The 18,506-nt window shown below is 38.0% G+C and overlaps 1 long non-coding RNA gene across 1 annotated transcript; it reads right to left on the bottom strand.

Annotated features, from left to right (window-relative positions):
* Positions 1–12,229: 12,229 nt before the first annotated feature.
* LOC116409730 lies at positions 12,230–18,492 on the bottom strand. Its single transcript, XR_004221961.1, has 3 exons — positions 18,400–18,492; positions 14,627–14,664; positions 12,230–13,129 (listed from the first exon to the last, which is right to left on the bottom strand). It is a non-coding gene; the product is annotated as an uncharacterized LOC116409730 (long non-coding RNA).
* Positions 18,493–18,506: the final 14 nt, after the last annotated feature.

Genomic DNA, 18,506 nt, shown 5'->3' with positions numbered 1-18,506 from the left:
TCCATGTCTTGTCAATGACCAATCTCATCCAGCTTGTGGAGAAACTACTATGCAGAAGGACATATTACCCCAAAGTAATGGATAATGTGAGTTCATTAAATAAAGTGTACATCACCAAAAAAGAATAAATGAGGTCTTTACTGGAGCTTATATGGGTCTTCCCCATGTTTGATGTATGCATTGTGGGACTTGAAGAAGGTAAGGTATAAGATATTTTTTGTATCAGAATAAAATTACTTTATTAATGATAGTTTTCTTTTACTTATCTGTTACATATATTAATAATACTGACATATTCAGTAAAATAGTTAAAGGAGACATTTTATATAAAGTCCATATTCAGGTATAATATTCATCCTCCCTCAAAATGTGAAATGATGTAGAAAAAAAGATGTTTTGAAAGCATTTTACCTCATAAAACTGTCATTATATGAGAGCTGCATAGACAACCTTACAAGTCTGAAGCCAGAGCGAAATGAAACAAGGGAGTGTCCTTCAGTCTCCCACAGGAACTGGCCACAGCAATGGCTGACAGGCTTTACTCAGCAGCAGCAGCAGGGAAAACCCCTCCCTCCTTCTGTGTCTCTCTGCTTGTGCTGCTGCCGGGGGGGGGAACCCAAAGGTATTCAAATAAAAGCACTTACTTCTATTTTACATTATTTTACATGGTTTAGTGCATTGTAAAAATTTATGGTATATGTCCCCTTTAACTAAACTTATATTACTCTTTTCCAGAGATCTCCTATAAAGAAAAGAAACTGAAATATAAGATGTAAAATTGCCATGGAGTAAGCACCTCTAGATATACAGAGTTTTACCTGTATCTTGGACAATCTATTGCTACTGTTACCATTCAGTATCCTTATGTGAGTTAATCAGTTGGTGAAACCTATGCTAGTTTTAAAATGCAAGCAAAGAAGGCAAGTTTTCCCCCTTTTCTCTTTCTGGATTTTATCCCAGTGGTTATCAAACACAAATGGTTTTAATTTTGTAATTTGCCTAACCACCAACAGAAAGAAAGTATTCCATACTTCCTCTTGGCAAGATGGAATATATTAAGAATCAGTAAGATGGATAGCTAAACAGTGATAATATTACAAAGTTGCACTTTAGGGGCACTTACACAGACCATTTATAGGTTTAGAAAGTAAGTTACCTGTGATGTAAAGTAAGTAAAACAAATATATTGATTGTTTAATCCCACCAAGTATTAGTGGCAAAAGTCTATGAATGAATGTTTTAATGTTTATTACTAATATTACAGTTAGGGAAATGTTTATTATAGGGTAAAAACCGAACTCACCTGTATGCCAGAGGAAAGTTTCATAGCTATATTTTAACCTTACCCATGACCCTGACAGCCAGAAAGTTGAAGCTGGAAGGTTAATATAAAGGTGAACATTCCAATTAATGGGGTTTGTTTAGACGGTTTGAACCCTCTAACTCAGGGATCTCCAACCTTTTTCACCCGTGAGCCACATTCAAATGTTAATTGACTTGGGGAGCAACACAAGAATAATATATGTTCCTGGGGGTGCCAAATAAGGACTGTTTGGAAACCTACGGGATGTTCTGTTTGGCAGTACCTCTGGTTTTGATGCAACCAAAACATGCTTCCAAGCCAATAATTGAAAAATAAGCACCTGTTTTAAGGCCACTGGGAGCAACATCCAAGGGATTGGAGAGCAACATGTTGCTCACGAACCTATGGTTGGGGACCACTGCTCTAACTGATGGACGTTGGTCTTTCTTTAACCCAACTTAACTATGTGACTATCCAAACTCAGGTGCCCTAACAGAGGCTTTCTTTGCTGTTCAACCCTACCTAGCAACTAAGTTCCAGATAGCATGTGTGAAGGGTTAAGTGCAATGGCTTGTGTAAATAAATTTTATTTCTCTAATCGTACTATAGCTTCTTTTGGGACAGAAATAGTAGTATAGGTACAATACTCTACAGCTGGTCCAACTTCGGAAAAGGAAAACGATACCCCAAACAATGTAGGTCTCTATCTAAATATATTGCATAAACAACTTATATGTAAAACCCTGCGTCATCTAAATAAACCATTTTCATAAAAATATACTTTTTAGTAGTATGTGCTATTGGGTAATCCTAAATAAAAAAATGCCATTTAAAGAATTAAGTGCCGTCTCCTGGGATCATAGGATTCACAGTGCACACAAACAAGCCAAGGCGCACATACATGCTAAGCCCCATCAGCCAATGAATGAACAGAGTCATGCCTTTTGCTTTCACACTACTTCCTGTTACAGTTAGAGCTGCATTATTTCCTGTCAGGTGATCTCTGAGGGAGCACACAGCCTATTACAAAATGGTGGCTGAAGGGAAAGGATTAAAAGGGCAATATTTACTGATATATATATTCCAGTTTGGTGAGATTCTTTAATAGGTCACTAAACATAATCTGTTTGTTAAGTATTCATTCTGGGGGTATGGTTTTCCTTTAACTGTCAGTGTGTTCATTAGTTAGCAGTGGGAACATGCTTTGCTACCCTGGCTGTGTGTGTGTGTAGATTGTTAGGTAGGGAATCCCCTTTAGGAGCTTCTAGAACAGGTTCTACTTTGCAGCACTTAACAGGGGAATTTCCTAGCTAGTGTATATAAGGAGGGGAGCAGTGGGCTACTTTCTCTTTGGCTGATGCAAAGAAGACACGATTGCATGATGTCAGGGGACCAAAGGTCTGCCACCTCAAAGAAGTACCAAGGTGAGCCAAGAAGTAAGGTTAGCGAGTGTTAGGCCAGATCTGGGGAACTCACTGTAGGTGGTGAGAGATAGTGACAAGCCAGATAGCCAAACAGCTAAAACTCCAACAAGGAGTAAGGAAGGGGCCAAATCCAGTGGAAAACAGTAAGATATTGAACAGAAGCCGAAAAACACAGTAATTTCTTCTGCTATAGAAACTAATCTCCAGTATTATAGAAAGAGTTTAACAAAGTTAAATTAAGGATTATATTTCCATTTTGTTTAGAGGAAAAGTTGATGGTTGTACAAACTGAAGGTGTGATAAAAAGACCCACTGCTCTGTACTTGCAGCACAGTTAGGTACATAAACAGAGACTGCGTAAGTGGCTGCTAATAAAAACATAATCTCATCCGTCTCATCCTGTTGGTAAATCTTTGTCTCTCTTGCTGTTAGGGAGATAAAACCAGAAGAGGGCCCTGAAATTGATGTGTGTGAGTTATGGACAGATATCTATTTACTGATGCACATAGAGAAAGCTTTGCTTTTAAATACAACCTTAAATATATATAAGGGTTGATTCACTAAAGTGCGATAAAACAAGCGCTATTTATAGCATGCGTTAAAAATTTGATTGCGTCTTATTTTTCGCGTCTTAACCCACGATTCACTAAAAGGATACTTGCATTAATTTAGACGCGATGTTGTTTGCGTTATTTAAGTCTCGAAGACTATTTTCGTGCAGTATTTGACGCAATGTGCGCTAATTAACGCAGGGCACACAATTTGTCACCGCGTGCAAAAAAACGCACGCCATATTAGCCATACACGCCATTACTTTCGGAAAACTACTGTTCTGAAAATGACCATTTCCCTGCAAACTGCGGGATTCATCATTCTAGGGCCAACACAGACTTGAATAAATCACACTGCAAAGTCCATATTGTGTTGCCAAAACCTCATGAACTGTACTTTTCTATAATTAGTAAGTAGGTGTTAATTTTCCCACAGACTAATGCAATATTTAGCGCGTCTAAGTGTTTGTGAATCATGCGTTAGTATTATATCTGCGCGCTAATTAACGCAATGCGTTAAAATTAACGCATTTGGTTGTGCGCTATTTAACGCATTCGATATGTGACTTAACGCATGTGATAATACTTTAGTGAATCGCGTGTTTTCCTTACGTCAGTTTTAACGCAAAAAAGCATGCGATAAGCGTTATCGCACTTTAGTGAATCAACCCCATATTTTCTTAATTCAATAAAACAGGACTTCCTTATTTATGTATTGCTTGAACTTTTTATATGTAGGTTAACCACCAGTAATGACAATGTACAATTCTGTATAAACTGTGGTTCAATACTTTGGATGAAATAACACAAAGCAGCATTAAACAAAGGCTTCTGGGAAAACTCTGCCATCCATAGTGGTGCAATAACGCCATTTGCAAGATGGTAAAGGTTCCCTAGTTGTTGTAACTTTAAGTACAAGTTCAAGGAAAATACACTGTAGTATATTTTTCTAATATAGGCATACACTCCCAAACTGCTTTATTTGCTAAATCTTAATAAAATGGAAGAATAGTTACCATGATTTACAATGCAAAAGGGAAATCCCTTTGGTGCCTGCAAACACACTACTGTGCACTGTAAGGACATGCTCAGTACCCCACCATGTGCCTCAGTACAACTCTATATGCTAATATACATTGAACTAGGGCAGAACAATGATTTTTTAATCCAAAGCAAGTCATAAAAAAGTGCCTCAGTGGTTATTACTGCTGCCTTGCAGAACTGGGGACCTGAGTTTGATTCCAACCTGGACACTATTATCATAACAAATGTAAATGATGATAGGGGCTGTACATTGTAAGTTTTACTTGCACCTTTGAAGTCATGTTAAAAAAATGGCTAAATGCAAAAGCAAAGCAACACACCCAACCACCATGGGTTCTATGGAGCACAAATATGACCAATAGAAATACTAAATTTGTTTTGCTATCACAGCAAGTTCAAAAGGCAAACATGAATGAAAGATCACTTCCAGATAAGTAGTGAGAATGATTCACCAACCAATGGGAGCGTGAGAAAAACTATATTAACGTAATATCGTAAACGTAAAAAATCAACAAACTTTTAGAAGTTTATTAATAAAAGTAGTTCTTCTTTTTTTAAGGACTTGAAACTTGCTAGCACAGCACTTTCCAGCACTTTCTTAATGTGCATTAGCATTACAGTTTTCTCACATATGAAGCAGATTTTCTACATTGTTGTTTAACAACATACAGGAAGAGGGCCTGCTTTTTTAGAGCTTACAATCCAATATTTTAAATTGCACAGTAAAAAAAATCTTTATTTATGGTCTTTACCATAATTACAAATACATTTTATGTTAAAACATGTATACATTGCAACACAAAGTTGACCTTGACATTGATTAAATTGCTGGAAACCAGTGGCAGATGCTTCCTATTTTAGTGCATGGGAATATTCTGACTTCTGTTGCAAAAAGAAGGGTGGCATCACCATTCTCTTACAATGAGGTGTATCTTTTGGTGTTTGTATTAGGGGCAATATCCTGAGGTAAAGCCCCACTCCAGTCTCAGGCCTTGCACACTGAAACAGGTTGGCTTCTAGATTTACTCTGTATTTGGCTTCAGCCAACTTGCCCTCAGTCCTGACTGGTTTCCTGTTCCATTCTACCACACATAAGTGGTTAAAAGAATACTGTAATTACTGTAATGGGAAAACATGTTTTTTTTTTTTTTTTAATGCACAAGTTAATAAAGCTTCTTCAGCAGAATCCTGTACTGAAATTGTTTTTTCAAAAGTGCAAACAGATTTTTTTTAAATTTAATTTTTCACATGGGGTTAGCCAAATTCTTCAGTCACACTTTACTGCTGAGCTGCAAGTTGGAGTGACATCACCTCCTCCCTTTCCCCCCAACATCCGATCAGCAGAACAATAGGAAGGAGTGAGATAGCAGCTCCCTGACACCTGTATTACTAAAAATGGTAGATATCAGCCATACATAGCACTCAATAGTAAGAAATCTGGCTCATGACTTTGGTTACATGGCAGTAGGCTTAACAATAGGTTATCTGGAAGCAGTTCTTATTGAATATAGCAAATGGCCACAGTTATTGTGTGAAAAAATCCATTCATTAAAGAACAGGCACTGATGGCATTTTAATCCTGAATACTGGAAGTGATACCAACTGCACTTCTTCAGCCCACCTTTATGAAGCTTCTGGGTTGTAGTCAAGCCATGTGCCGCCGCTGCAGAGAGCTTCTATACATGACAGCCCCCCTGGGCAATGTGCCAGGGGGGCTGTCATGAGGGTCCTGCGAGAAGATCGCTAGCAGGACCCTCCAGGAAGCAGCAGACGCGATCGCATATCGTCTGCTGCTTCCTGCTTCCTATTTCCCCCAGGAGCGCCGGCCCACTGAGGAGGAGGCGATCGGGTCTTCAGGACAGGTAAGGAGTTTTTTTTATTTTTTTCATTTACACACTTACACACACACTTACATACATTTATACACACTTACATACATTTACACACACAGCACACATTTTAGCAGGTTTTTTTTTTTTTTTTTTTTCATTTTTCACACTTTTATACACTTATTTACACTCATATACACACTTACACACTATCACACAACTTTTACACATGTACACACATGTTTACACAAACACTTTGTTTTTTTTTTTTCATTTTACCACTTTGTTTTTATTTTCTTTTACCTAAAAACTGTTTATTTTGACAGCGTGACTATTGGATCAGATATTCTGACCACTAATTACGCTGTCGTGTGACTTATTTTGTTGTTTCACTGATTTGCACAATTTTTGTGGTTTTATCGCATTTTATCCCTGTATAAGTGTTCATAATCTGTTTTTAGCATAGCTTTGCCAGGTGTAACTTTGGTGTACAAAAATAACTTTACCTATTTTGAATTCATCAGAATGTGTACTTTCCAAAAATATATGGTTTTCTGGGGGTCTCTGTATAGTAAGGGGGGTTACTGCACATAATACGCTGTCAGGGGTCTCTGTGTGCAAAAGCTGAGTTGGCAGGCGAGAAATCCATATGCGCTATTTTTGTTTTGGGGTCAGTACATACCGCAGACTTTGGTATATCTATGCATATTGGGCATCAAACTGTTCAGTAGGCCTCTGGTGTTCCTATTTGGGGTGACTTGCCTTTGTACGCAAGAAATTGTGTGAGATAAATGCGGCAAATTGCAACATTTTTAGGTGATTTTCTGAAATGTCATAAAAACCAATAACTTTAGGAAAGCTTTGCAGATTGGTACTTTGGTGTAGAAAGGACTCTTTACCCTTGTTGGATTTGTCAGAATGTGTACTTTCCAAAAATATATGGTTTTGTAGGGGTCTCTGTATAGTAAGGGGAAGTTTCGGCACATAATACACTGACAGGGGGCTCTGTGTGCAAAAGCTGAGTTGGCAGGCGAGAAATCCTTATGCGCTATTTTCATTTTGGGTTCAGTACATACCGCAGACTTTGGTATATCTATGGATATTGGGCATCAAACTGTTCAGTAGACCTCTGGTGTTCCTATTTGGGGTGACTTGCCTTTGTACACAAGAAATTGTGTGAGATAAATGCGGCAAATTGCAAAGTTGTTAGGCGATTTTCTGAAATGTCATAAAAACCAATAACTTTAGGAAAGCTCTGCAGATTGGTACTTTGGTGTAGAAAGGACTCTTTACCCTTGTTGGATTTGTCAGAATGTGTACTTTCCAAAAATATATGGTTTTGTGGGGGCCACTGTATAGTTAGGGGAAGTTTCGGCACATAATACACTGACAGGGGGCTCTGTGTGCAGCTGAGCTGGCAGGCGAGAAATCCTTATGCGCTATTTTCATTTTGGGTTTAGTACATACCGCAGACTTTGGTATATCTATGCATATTGGGCATCAAACTGTTCAGTAGACCAAAGGTGTTCCTATTTGGGATGATTTGTCTTTATCAAAAAATTGTGAGAGATAAATGCGGCAAATTGCAACATTTTTATGCGATTTTCGAAATGTCATATAAATCTGCAAACTTAGGAAAGCTTTACAGCTTGGTACTTTGAAGCAAGAAGAAATGTTTACCCATCATAGATTTGGGGGGATGTGTACTTTCCAAAAATATATGGCTTTCTGGGGTGAGCGTACTTTTTTTGTAGCATTATCCCACATAAAGGATATAAATGTGTTGATTTTGCAGGAGCTGAAATGATAGATCATATGGGGTTATGTTCCCATTGGGGCCCCTACATGCCACATACTTAGGTAAACCTATACATATTGGGCATCAAACTATTCAGTGGACCCCTGGTGTTCAAATTCAGGGTGTTTTATCTTGGTACCTAATGCTATGTGGGAGATAAGATGCTGCAAAGTGGAAGCTTTGAGGGGATTTTTGGAAATGTTATCAAAATTGCTAAAAGCTGTGCGGCTTGGTACTTTGGAGTAGAAAGACATGGGTACCCATTTTAGATTCGGGGGAATGTGTACTTTCCAAAAATATATGACTTTCTGGGGTGAGCGTACTTTTTACTATCTTTATCCCACATATAATGATGTAAATGTGTTGATTTTGCAGGAGCTGAAATGACAGAAATGACAGTACATATGGGGGTATGTTCACATTGGGGCCCCTACATGCCACATACTTAGCTAAACCTATACATATTGGGCATCAAACTGTTCAGTGGACCCCTGGCATTCATATTTAGGGTGTTTTATTTGGTTACTTTATGACCTGTAGGAGATAAGATACTATAGACTGGAAGCTTTGAAGCGATTTTTTTTTTATAAAAACCAATAACTTTAGGAAAGCATTGCGACTTGATAGTTTGGAGTAGACAGACAGTTGTGCCTTTTCTGTATTCCCCAGAATCTGTTCTTTCCAAAAATGTACAATTTTCTAGGATAAACCTTCTGTTAGTGGAATTTTTGGCCTTGAAATCTAAAGTATGCAGCTTTCTGGAGCAGTGCTTTGGAAATTTGGTAGTGTACTGCTGGGAGTTTTTGACCTATACAAGTGAGAAATCTCCATAAAACTATATATATTTGGTATTGGCACGTTCAGGAGACATGGGACTTTCCAAATCAGTATTCATCATCATATCATATTCGTGCATAAAATAATTTTTGTTTCTAGTATGTGTGATTATATTATGGAAAATTAGATTTTTTTTTGCATTTTTAGACATTTAGAAGCCTATATCTTGTTACAGAATTGGAATTACACAAAAATACCATATTTTGAAAGCTTAGGTTGTTCTGAAAAAAATGATATATATATTGTTTTCCTGGGTAAACTAAAAGTCCCCCCGAGGAAAGGCCCCTAAAGTGAAACAGTGCAAAATGTTCAAAAACTGTCTGCCAATACAAGTTCCGCTTTGACCAAAACAGCTGGCAGTAAAAGGGTTAAAGAACACAGGGTGTCACCTCTCTGAAGAAATATAATGTGCCATTGTGACTGGATTAGTGGAAAAGTTTAAATGCTGAGGACTTCCCATAGCAGTTGAACTGAAGAAGCCGCTCAGATGAGTAGTGAAACGTCTTCAATGATTACTCAGTCCAGTTGCTCTAGATTTACTTATATTAGACATACCATGACATGGATGAATGAAAATCTTCATAGGTATATACTTCAATGATGTTGACAACATCGACTAAACTTCCCGTGCACTTTTATGGTCTATGCCAAGTGTATGAGTGTATATATATATATATATATTGTGGGGATTTAGCTGGTAGCAGCAAGTAGCAGACTGGAACCTTGGTAACACAGACGAGGCAGGCCACTCCGGTTTGCGACAAAACTAGCAGTAGGCTCCTGTCATACACCACAGCTTTGTGTTTGAAAGGGAAAAAGTTCAACAAAACAAAGTCTCACCAGAGTGTACAGTAGTTTCAATGAATGGTATAACAAAATACATAGTGCCAATGCCCGGCAGGCTGTCTCTGGAGTCCCAGAGTCAGGGGAAGTTTGCCTTTAGCCCAGTCTTTCCCTCACAGCTTTTCTTGGTTACTGAACTCCTGCTGCACAACCAAGCAGCCCTTAAGTGCTTCATGTCTTGCCTAATTGGCTTCAGTCTTCACTATCCATGCTGCCAGGGCACTAGCCTCTCTTGCCCTGGAGATTTAAAAGAGCGAGTATCTCAGCCTGGGTGCTACGTATCTGCCATCAAACAGAAAATTCCGACAGAGATAACCCTTTTTGTCACAAAATATATAGTTACACCAAAGATTAAATGGCAATTACCTCAACAAACAAAAGAAATGGAGGAAAGGACCATCAGACACAATATAAGTTAATTGCACTTAATTTTATTGATTTGTAAGCTATATATTTTCGGGTTTCTCATTGCTGTACCTCATTGCAAGCTACTGATGTAATTGGATCTTTCTGATTGCCTATTTGACTCTCATCTCATTTATGTTCTTCTTTGACATATTTTATTGTATGTAGATTAACACCTAGGGGCACATTTACTTATCCACGAACGCTCCGAGTGTTCGTTCGATCGGTCCAAACGTATTTTCTGCGAATTTTTCATACCTTGCGTGACTTTTTCGACGCTTGTGAGACTTTTTCATATTTTTTAGCTCGATAAAAATTGGAACGGTTTTGTCGCTGTTTACAATCGTTCGGTACCAACATTTCGTGACTTTTGGATCGCCAATACGATATTATCGTGACTAATACGATTTTTTTGTAAGCATTTTCGTGATATTTGCGATCTTCAGAAATTTTCATTTCCAATCCGAATTTTTCCCATTCGGGATTCGAACTTGTGTTTTGATAAATCTGCCCCCTAGAGTAAATCAGAGAAATATCAATAGGTGCTGACAAAATTAGCAGAATGCAAGGTGAAAAGGGTTTTCTGTGTCTGAGCACAAGGTGAGTTAAACATCTACCAGTATTCAGATATTGTGTGTTGATTTTCATCATGTTATGTACAGTGGTGTGAAAAACTATTTGCCCCCTTCCTGATTTCTTATTCTTTTGCATGTTTGTCACACTTAAATGTTTCTGCTCATCAAAAACCGTTAACTATTAGTCAAAGATAACATAATTGAACACAAAATGCAGTTTTTAAATGAAGTTATTAAGGGAGAAGAAAAACTCCAAATCTACATGGCCCTGTGTGAAAAAGTGATTGCCCCCCTTGTTAAAAAATAACTTAACTGTGGTTTATCACATCTGAGTTCAATTTCTGTAGTCACCCCCAGGCCTGATTACTGCCACACCTGTTTCAATCAAGAAATCACTTAAATAGGAGCTACCTGACACAGAGAAGTAGACCAAAAGCACCTCAAAAGCTAGACATCATGCCAAGATCCAAAGAAATTCAGGAACAAATGAGAACAAAAGTAATTGAGATCTATCAGTCTGGTAAAGGTTATAAAGCCATTTCTAAAGCTTTGGGACTCCAGCGAACCACAGTGAGAGCCATTATTCACAAATGGCAAAAACATGGAACAGTGGTGAACCTTCCCAGGAGTGGCCGGCCGACCAAAATTACCCCAAGAGCGCAGAGACAACTCATCCGAGAGGCCACAAAAGACCCCAGGACAACATCTAAAGAACTGCAGGCCTCACTTGCCTCAATTAAGGTCAGTGTTCACGACTCCACCATAAGAAAGAGACTGGGCAAAAACGGCCTGCATGGCAGATTTCCAAGGCGCAAACCACTTTTAAGCAAAAAGAACATTAAGGCTCGTCTCAATTTTGCTAAAAAACATCTCAATGATTGCCAAGACTTTTGGGAAAATACCTTGTGGACCGACGAGACAAAAGTTGAACTTTTTGGAAGGTGCGTGTCCCGTTACATCTGGCGTAAAAGTAACACAGCATTTCAGAAAAAGAACATCATACCAACAGTAAAATATGGTGGTGGTAGTGTGATGGTCTGGGGTTGTTTTGCTGATTCAGGACCTGGAAGGCTTGCTGTGATAGATGGAACCATGAATTCTACTGTCTACCAAAAAATCCTGAGGGAGAATGTCCAGCCATCTGTTCGTCAACTCAAGCTGAAGCGATCTTGGGTGCTGCAGCAGGACAATGACCCAAAACACACCAGCAAATCCACCTCTGAATGGCTGAAGAAAAACAAAATGAAGACTTTGGAGTGGCCTAGTCAAAGTCCTGACCTGAATCCTATTGAGATGTTGTGGCATGACCTTAAAAAGGCGGTTCATGCTAGAAAACCCTCAAATAAAGCTGAATTACAACAATTCTGCAAAGATGAGTGGGCCAAAATTCCTCCAGAGCACTGTAAAAGACTTGTTGCAAGTTATCGCAAACGCTTGATTGCAGTTATTGCTGCCATGTAGGTTTGGATTTTTTTTCTCCCTAAATAATAAAAACCCTCATTTAAAAACTGCATTTTGTGTTTACTTGTGTTATCTTTGACTAATAGTTAAATGTGTTTGATGATCAGAAACATTTTGTGTGACAAACATGCAAAAGAATAAGAAATCAGGAAGGGGGCAAATAGTTTTTCACACCACTGTATTTGTACCAATAAGACAAATTAGAATGAATAAGGTGTGGGAAAAACAAGAAAGTGAAAAGCCTGCGCCATAAAATAACCCCTGCCCTTTTGTCACAAAGCCTAAAAGATAGAGTAGTTGTAGAAACTTACCACAGGACTAAGCAATTCAAAGAATCAGTTCAGGGAACAAAGAAGAATAGTAAAAGTATATCTTGCATGCAAATATGTGGCAGCTGCAAGTGGTAATATGAAAATGTTTCACATCTTTATTCAATATATATTGTGGAGTTTATGGGAAAATAGAATGCAACTGGTTAATGCAAACAAAGTAGTCTCATTTAGCAAACAATACTAGTTCACGTCATGAAGCTGGGCTTTAAAAAACTAATAAAAAGGGTATTTTAAACAAAAGGCATAAATGAGATCATGTGATTTAGGAAGTCCTTTAATCACTCCATGGCATTAACACATGGTATCTGGCACAGTGTTTTAATCCAGGATCAGTCAACATTGTGGCATAATAAAGCCTGTGTGGGAACTGAAAGCAGGTGACCATACTGCTGGGCTCTGGATATTTTTCTTTATTTTAATAAAAAAATGTCCTAGATACAGTATATGCTACTGAGCCACAGAGCCCTGTATACTTCTACATGCTACCGAGGAATACAACATTTTGGAAGCTCTAGCCAAGCAATATAAGTGCACAGACTAGACTCAAAAGCTGTTGGATCCTTTGGCTGGTCATGGTGGGTGGTGCGCCAAAACTATAGGCATGACTGCTTTCCCATCTCCAATGCCTGTAGCATTTATAGACTCCTGCCTGGCCCGCCTCCTTGTGTGGTGTCAAAGATGGCAGGGAAGAGTATATAACTGGTAGTCGTGCCGCAGACTGTGTTGCCTGAAATGAGGCAGGTTAGGTGCATTACTAAAAAAGCTGAATTCTTAAAGCAACACTACTTTATAAAACTTTCTCCTCACTTATCAAGGCCAGTGGCCAGGCTGCTCAATGCAAGAATATAATACTTTATGCATGCAACTGTGGCCAAAGGCATTTCTTCTTGCACTTGCTTATATTTGATTACAATACACTACTAGCATAATTTGCATTATAACAGCAAGATGACTGAAATAGCACTTGTCAAGATCATTCTCATTAGTGGACTATTTGCATTTTTAATTACACGTATAATACTTATCACAGGGAGCAAGTAGTTGAGCAAAAAAGCAAATTTAGGGATGGTGTATCTCCCCAATGGGCAAGTAGGAAATATCAAAGAAGGCAGAGATAAAGCAGATTTTATTAATATGAATTTAGAATAAATGCACTATATCTATATATAGGAAGACTATCAACAGCAATAAGATTCAGATTCTGTTTCTATATTTCATAGCACATGCACTTGCCTGGAATGATTTCTGAAGTACTCAGTGATAAAAGGCAAATATATTCAATAACAAAGTAAATAAGCAAACAATAAGGTAAGTTGGTTGAACAAACATGATTAAATATCAGTGCTCACAATGCAACGCTTCCTCTTTTTATATGTACCACACATCTTTTCAAATGGTTAAACCACAAGCAGAAGTACACCAGTAATCTCAACCAGCATTTCTACAAAATCTACAGTTAAAATGACAAATGGCCATAATAGCTATTATGTGGTGTCATGGGTGTTTTTTTGTGTGTTCCATAAAACATGATCACCTTAAAGGCATAATTACATTAGGGAATGATACAGAGCATATTTTCATTTTAAGCAACCTTTTTGTATTAAAGAAGGTCTGGTTTATTTTTCAGTTTTGTTATACAGGTATGGGATTCTTTATACAGAAAAGCTTTGAATTACAGGAAGGCCATCTTCCATTTTAATCAAATTTTTAAAAATGATTTCTTTTTTGCTCTGTAGTAATTAATCAGTACCTTGTAAGTCATTGGAACTTAGCTGCATGAATCCGTATTGGTGGCAAAACAGTCCTTCTTGGTTTGATGTTTAATTGATTTTAAGTGGATTTAAGGTATGGTGCTCAAAAACCATGGAAAGATTCCTTATTTGGAAAACCCTGGTCCCAATCACTCTGGACAATTTATCCTATACCTGCTTTTATCCTGGGATGTTTTGCTTCTTTTTCATGAAAATGTAAAGGGGACAGCCCTCTCATGTTTCTTTATTCCTACTCCCACACCCCATGTCTGAGCAACATTTTCTTATTTCCACAGTTTACTTTCAGAACTCCACAGTTTAAAAAAATCTAAAAATGGTGGGATGATGTACTATGCCAAGAAATGTATTTTCTGTTTCAAACCTGGCAATATATTACACCCTAATTATCATGTACATAGTAGGAAAAAAGTATTATGTTGGCATAATTCTTATGGTTATTGTCTATAACCCACCTCTTCTCTGGGTGTCCATATCGACTGGGCCACTTGCTCTGGAGAGATGGGGAAAATGTAATTATGCAATATTGCATTAAATGGGATACATTGTATAAAGCAGAATTGCTCCACTCATACATAGAGACCAAATATATTATAACAGAGCTGTCAACTCTCCCATTTTTTTCTGGAATTACCCAACTTAAACCGTTTCCCTCGGGTCTCCCCCCAGTTTTTGATATTTCCCTGTCCAAATGCTTACTGCACATGTGCAGCCCATACCTGTTCAGGGTTGATGTCTCTGCTATCAGTTGGAAAACAGAAGATTACATAAGCTATTGTTTATAATCATATGCAGCAACTTTTAGGCTAAATGAAAGCAGATCAAAGAATCAATGTAAACTTTCCTTATTTAGTGTAAAGTGGCCTTAGCGCTGGCCCATACTTGTAATTCTACCTTCCTTTTCCCTTAATTGCCCTGTATAAGCTTTGCATTTAGCTCCTTTGTCCTGTGGTTGATGCGGTGCCAGATATCCATGGAGAACATAGTATCACGGGAATTCAAACTGAACATGTGCTGGAATTGCTTTTTCTGCTACTTCCCTGAGTTTTAGTGGAATAAAATTAGTCATACAATGTTAATATTATTAACTCACAAATATATATATATATATATATATATATAAAAATATAGTTTGGCTCATTTAAAGGATCTAGCACAAGCAGGAAAGTCCCACAAACTCCACAACATAACAAGCTTACTAGGCATAAATGTGCAGCAACTGAACTGTACACTTGTTATGTATAATGGCATTCTGAGGAGCTCAAGAATTACAGCATAAAAACTAAATATGATTATAACATGCTAGGACTAATGAAAATGTCTTGTCTCTGAGGAAGAATAATGGTAATCCATAAATGTGCTGGGAATCACATAAACATAAATGCCTATGGCAACATTAGTCTTTTGTCAACACTTTTTTACCCTAGTTTACTTTATGGGGGACACATACCTTCTCCCCCAGAGCTATGGGGCAACTGATGCAAGAGCATGCTCCAATCAGAATTCTGTCTGTTTACATATGACTTAGTTTAATACTGTCATTACCAAAGGCATTAAAACTATTTTTGTTGTAGCTTCAAACACCTTAACAGCACAATATATGAGATTTTGAAGTCTGATTAAAGTTGAAAAAAAGCTGATGTAGCATCACCAGGAATGATTCCCAACTGAGATTACTCTTGCATCTGTAATTAAGTGGTGTACCTATTTTGGAGTGACAGGGGGCATATATTTTGTTTTAGGGACAGTTTGCTCTCCACAGGAGTTTTTGTTGGATTGACAAAACACATCCTACAAGTCGATACAAAAATCTGATGTGTAAATTACATGAAAGATTTGCCATCCAACACGGCACACCTGTCAGAAGGGAACGCAGCATGCTGCATCCTCATCTAACGAGAGGGTGTCAGACAGACTTTTTTTCATTGAAATACATTGACTGTTGGATGTAGATAGTTACATAGTTACATAGGGTTGAAAAAAGACCATTGTCCATCAAGTTCAACCCATCCGAGTAAAGCTGGCCATACACGTGGCGATCCGACGATGTTTCGTACGACCATCGGTCGCACGAAACATCGTCAGATCCGCCACACACCATTCAGGGCTGAATCGGCAGGTAAGGAGGTAGAAACAATAGGATTTCTACCTCCTTCTGCCGATTCAGCTCTGAAGGGAGAATTTTGGTCAGGCGCCTTCTATGGCGCCCGATCAAAATTTTCTAACTTGGCCGATCGGCGAGCCGACCGATTTCAGCAGCTTCCTGCGATATCGGTCGGCTCGCTGACATGCCATACACGCACCGATTATCGTACGAAACGAGGTTTCGTACGATAATATCGGTGCGTGTATGGCCACCTTAAACCCAGCACACAACCTATACTAACCAATCTATACACTCACATACATAAACTATATATATACAACCAGTAATACTAACTGTAGATATTAGTATCACAATAGCCTTGGAGATGCAGAAACAAAACACATCTGACTTTATCTGATCTGACATTACATTACAGCTGTGACACAAAATCTGATCAAAATCTCCCATGGAGTTTATCCCTATTAAAAAGAAAAATTATCATATATGTGAATATAAAAGTGTTTTTCAAATATTAAAGTTCCTGAGAGTGGAAGTTCATGCCTATAGTAGTGCTTTATTTTTACTTTACCAGTTTAAAGGAACAGTAACACCAAAAAATGAAAGTGTATAAAAATAATTAATATATTATATACTATTGCTCTGCACTGGTAAAAGTTGTGTGTTTTCTTCATAAACACTACTGCAGTTTATATATATACCCTGCTGTGTAGCCATGGGGGCAGCCATTTAAATTGAAAAAAGGAGAAAAGGCACAGGTTACTAAGCAGATAACAGATAAGTAACAGATTCCCATTGTATTCTACACAGTTTATCTGGTATCTTCTTATGTAACCTGTGCCTTTTCTCCTTTTTTCAATTTAAATGGCTGCCCCCATGGCTACACAGCAGCTATTTCTATTAACTATAGTAGTCTTTCTGAAGCAAACACGCAACTTTTACCAGTGCAGGGCAACAGTACATTATATTTTAATTATTTTAAAACATTTTTATTTTTTAGTGTTACTGTTCCTTTAAGCCCACTTTTGAGATCTAATATTTGCTCAGTGTCCCCTTAGCTTTAACAAGGTTAAAGTTAATATAAGACGTTGCTAGGGCTTAAAGAAGGAAAGTCATTTTGGCATTTTACTGCCAATTTATTCACCACATTAGTGCCACCTAGAACACTATATTTATTCTGCAGAAAGCTTTATCATATCTGAGTAAAGAGCCCTAGAAGAAATCCTGTGTTTCTTTTCATAAAGGACTCTGTGTATTTACATAGACTTTTCTGATAAAGCTTAATTAGTTTTCACCTTTCCTTCTCCTGTAATTACCCAAAGGAAAGCAAAATTAAAACTATATTTTTTTAGTTGAGAAGACACCTATTTCTACTGTATGCTGCAAATAGGTGGATTGATAACTGAAAAAAACTCACAAAATAATGAAGACCAACTAAAGAGCCATTAGAATATGTCAATCTATAACACACCAAAAGTTAATAAAGTGAACTTTAACTGTGATTATCCTGTCTGTGAGCAGTCTGTGTCCTCTAAGGATCAGTCACCTAATAACCTTGGTGGACTGGACCTGAAAATTGGGTAGAATACTGTTTGTGTCACAAAAGCAGTAGTGTTCAGTGTTCTTAATTCAACTTTATCAGAAACCACAACCAGCTCATCACTTCTCAATACCACTAGATCTCCCATATGCTTTTGACATTGTTGATTACCCCTTCTCCTTCAGGCCCCCCATTATCTGGGTCTTTGCGTATCTGCCCTCTCAAGGTTTTCCTCATATCTTTCAAATCACTCTTTCAGTGTTCCCTAACAATGGACGATCATCTTTCTGTCTGGCTCTTCAATAATGATGAGCAAATTTTCTCACCAGGCATGGATTCCCAGCAAAATTCCGCATTTCTGCAGCCTTGTCAAAAAGGCGTGCTTGCACCAAGAAAGGCGCAAATTTTTCTGCAAAGCAAAACAGGGCAGATTCACTCATCACTACTCTTCCAACACTTTGTCCTAGTCCCCTAGTCCTATTTCTGTATACTCCTTTTGCATCAATTCAAACAATTTATGATATTTACAATATGCTGACATTACTCTAAACTCTCCATTACATGTCTTAACTCGGGTCATATACCGGTATATCTCTAATTGGACATCCCACTGCTACCGTAAAGGAAAACCAAGGGATCACCCATAAGTGAATGCTGCCACGATAGCCAGGGAAATCTGCATTCCCTTTGT

This window comes from Xenopus tropicalis, chromosome 3, assembly GCF_000004195.4.
Source record: "Xenopus tropicalis strain Nigerian chromosome 3, UCB_Xtro_10.0, whole genome shotgun sequence".
Lineage (NCBI taxonomy): Eukaryota > Metazoa > Chordata > Amphibia > Anura > Pipidae > Xenopus > Xenopus tropicalis.
This window is presented reverse-complemented; position numbering and strand designations above follow the sequence as displayed.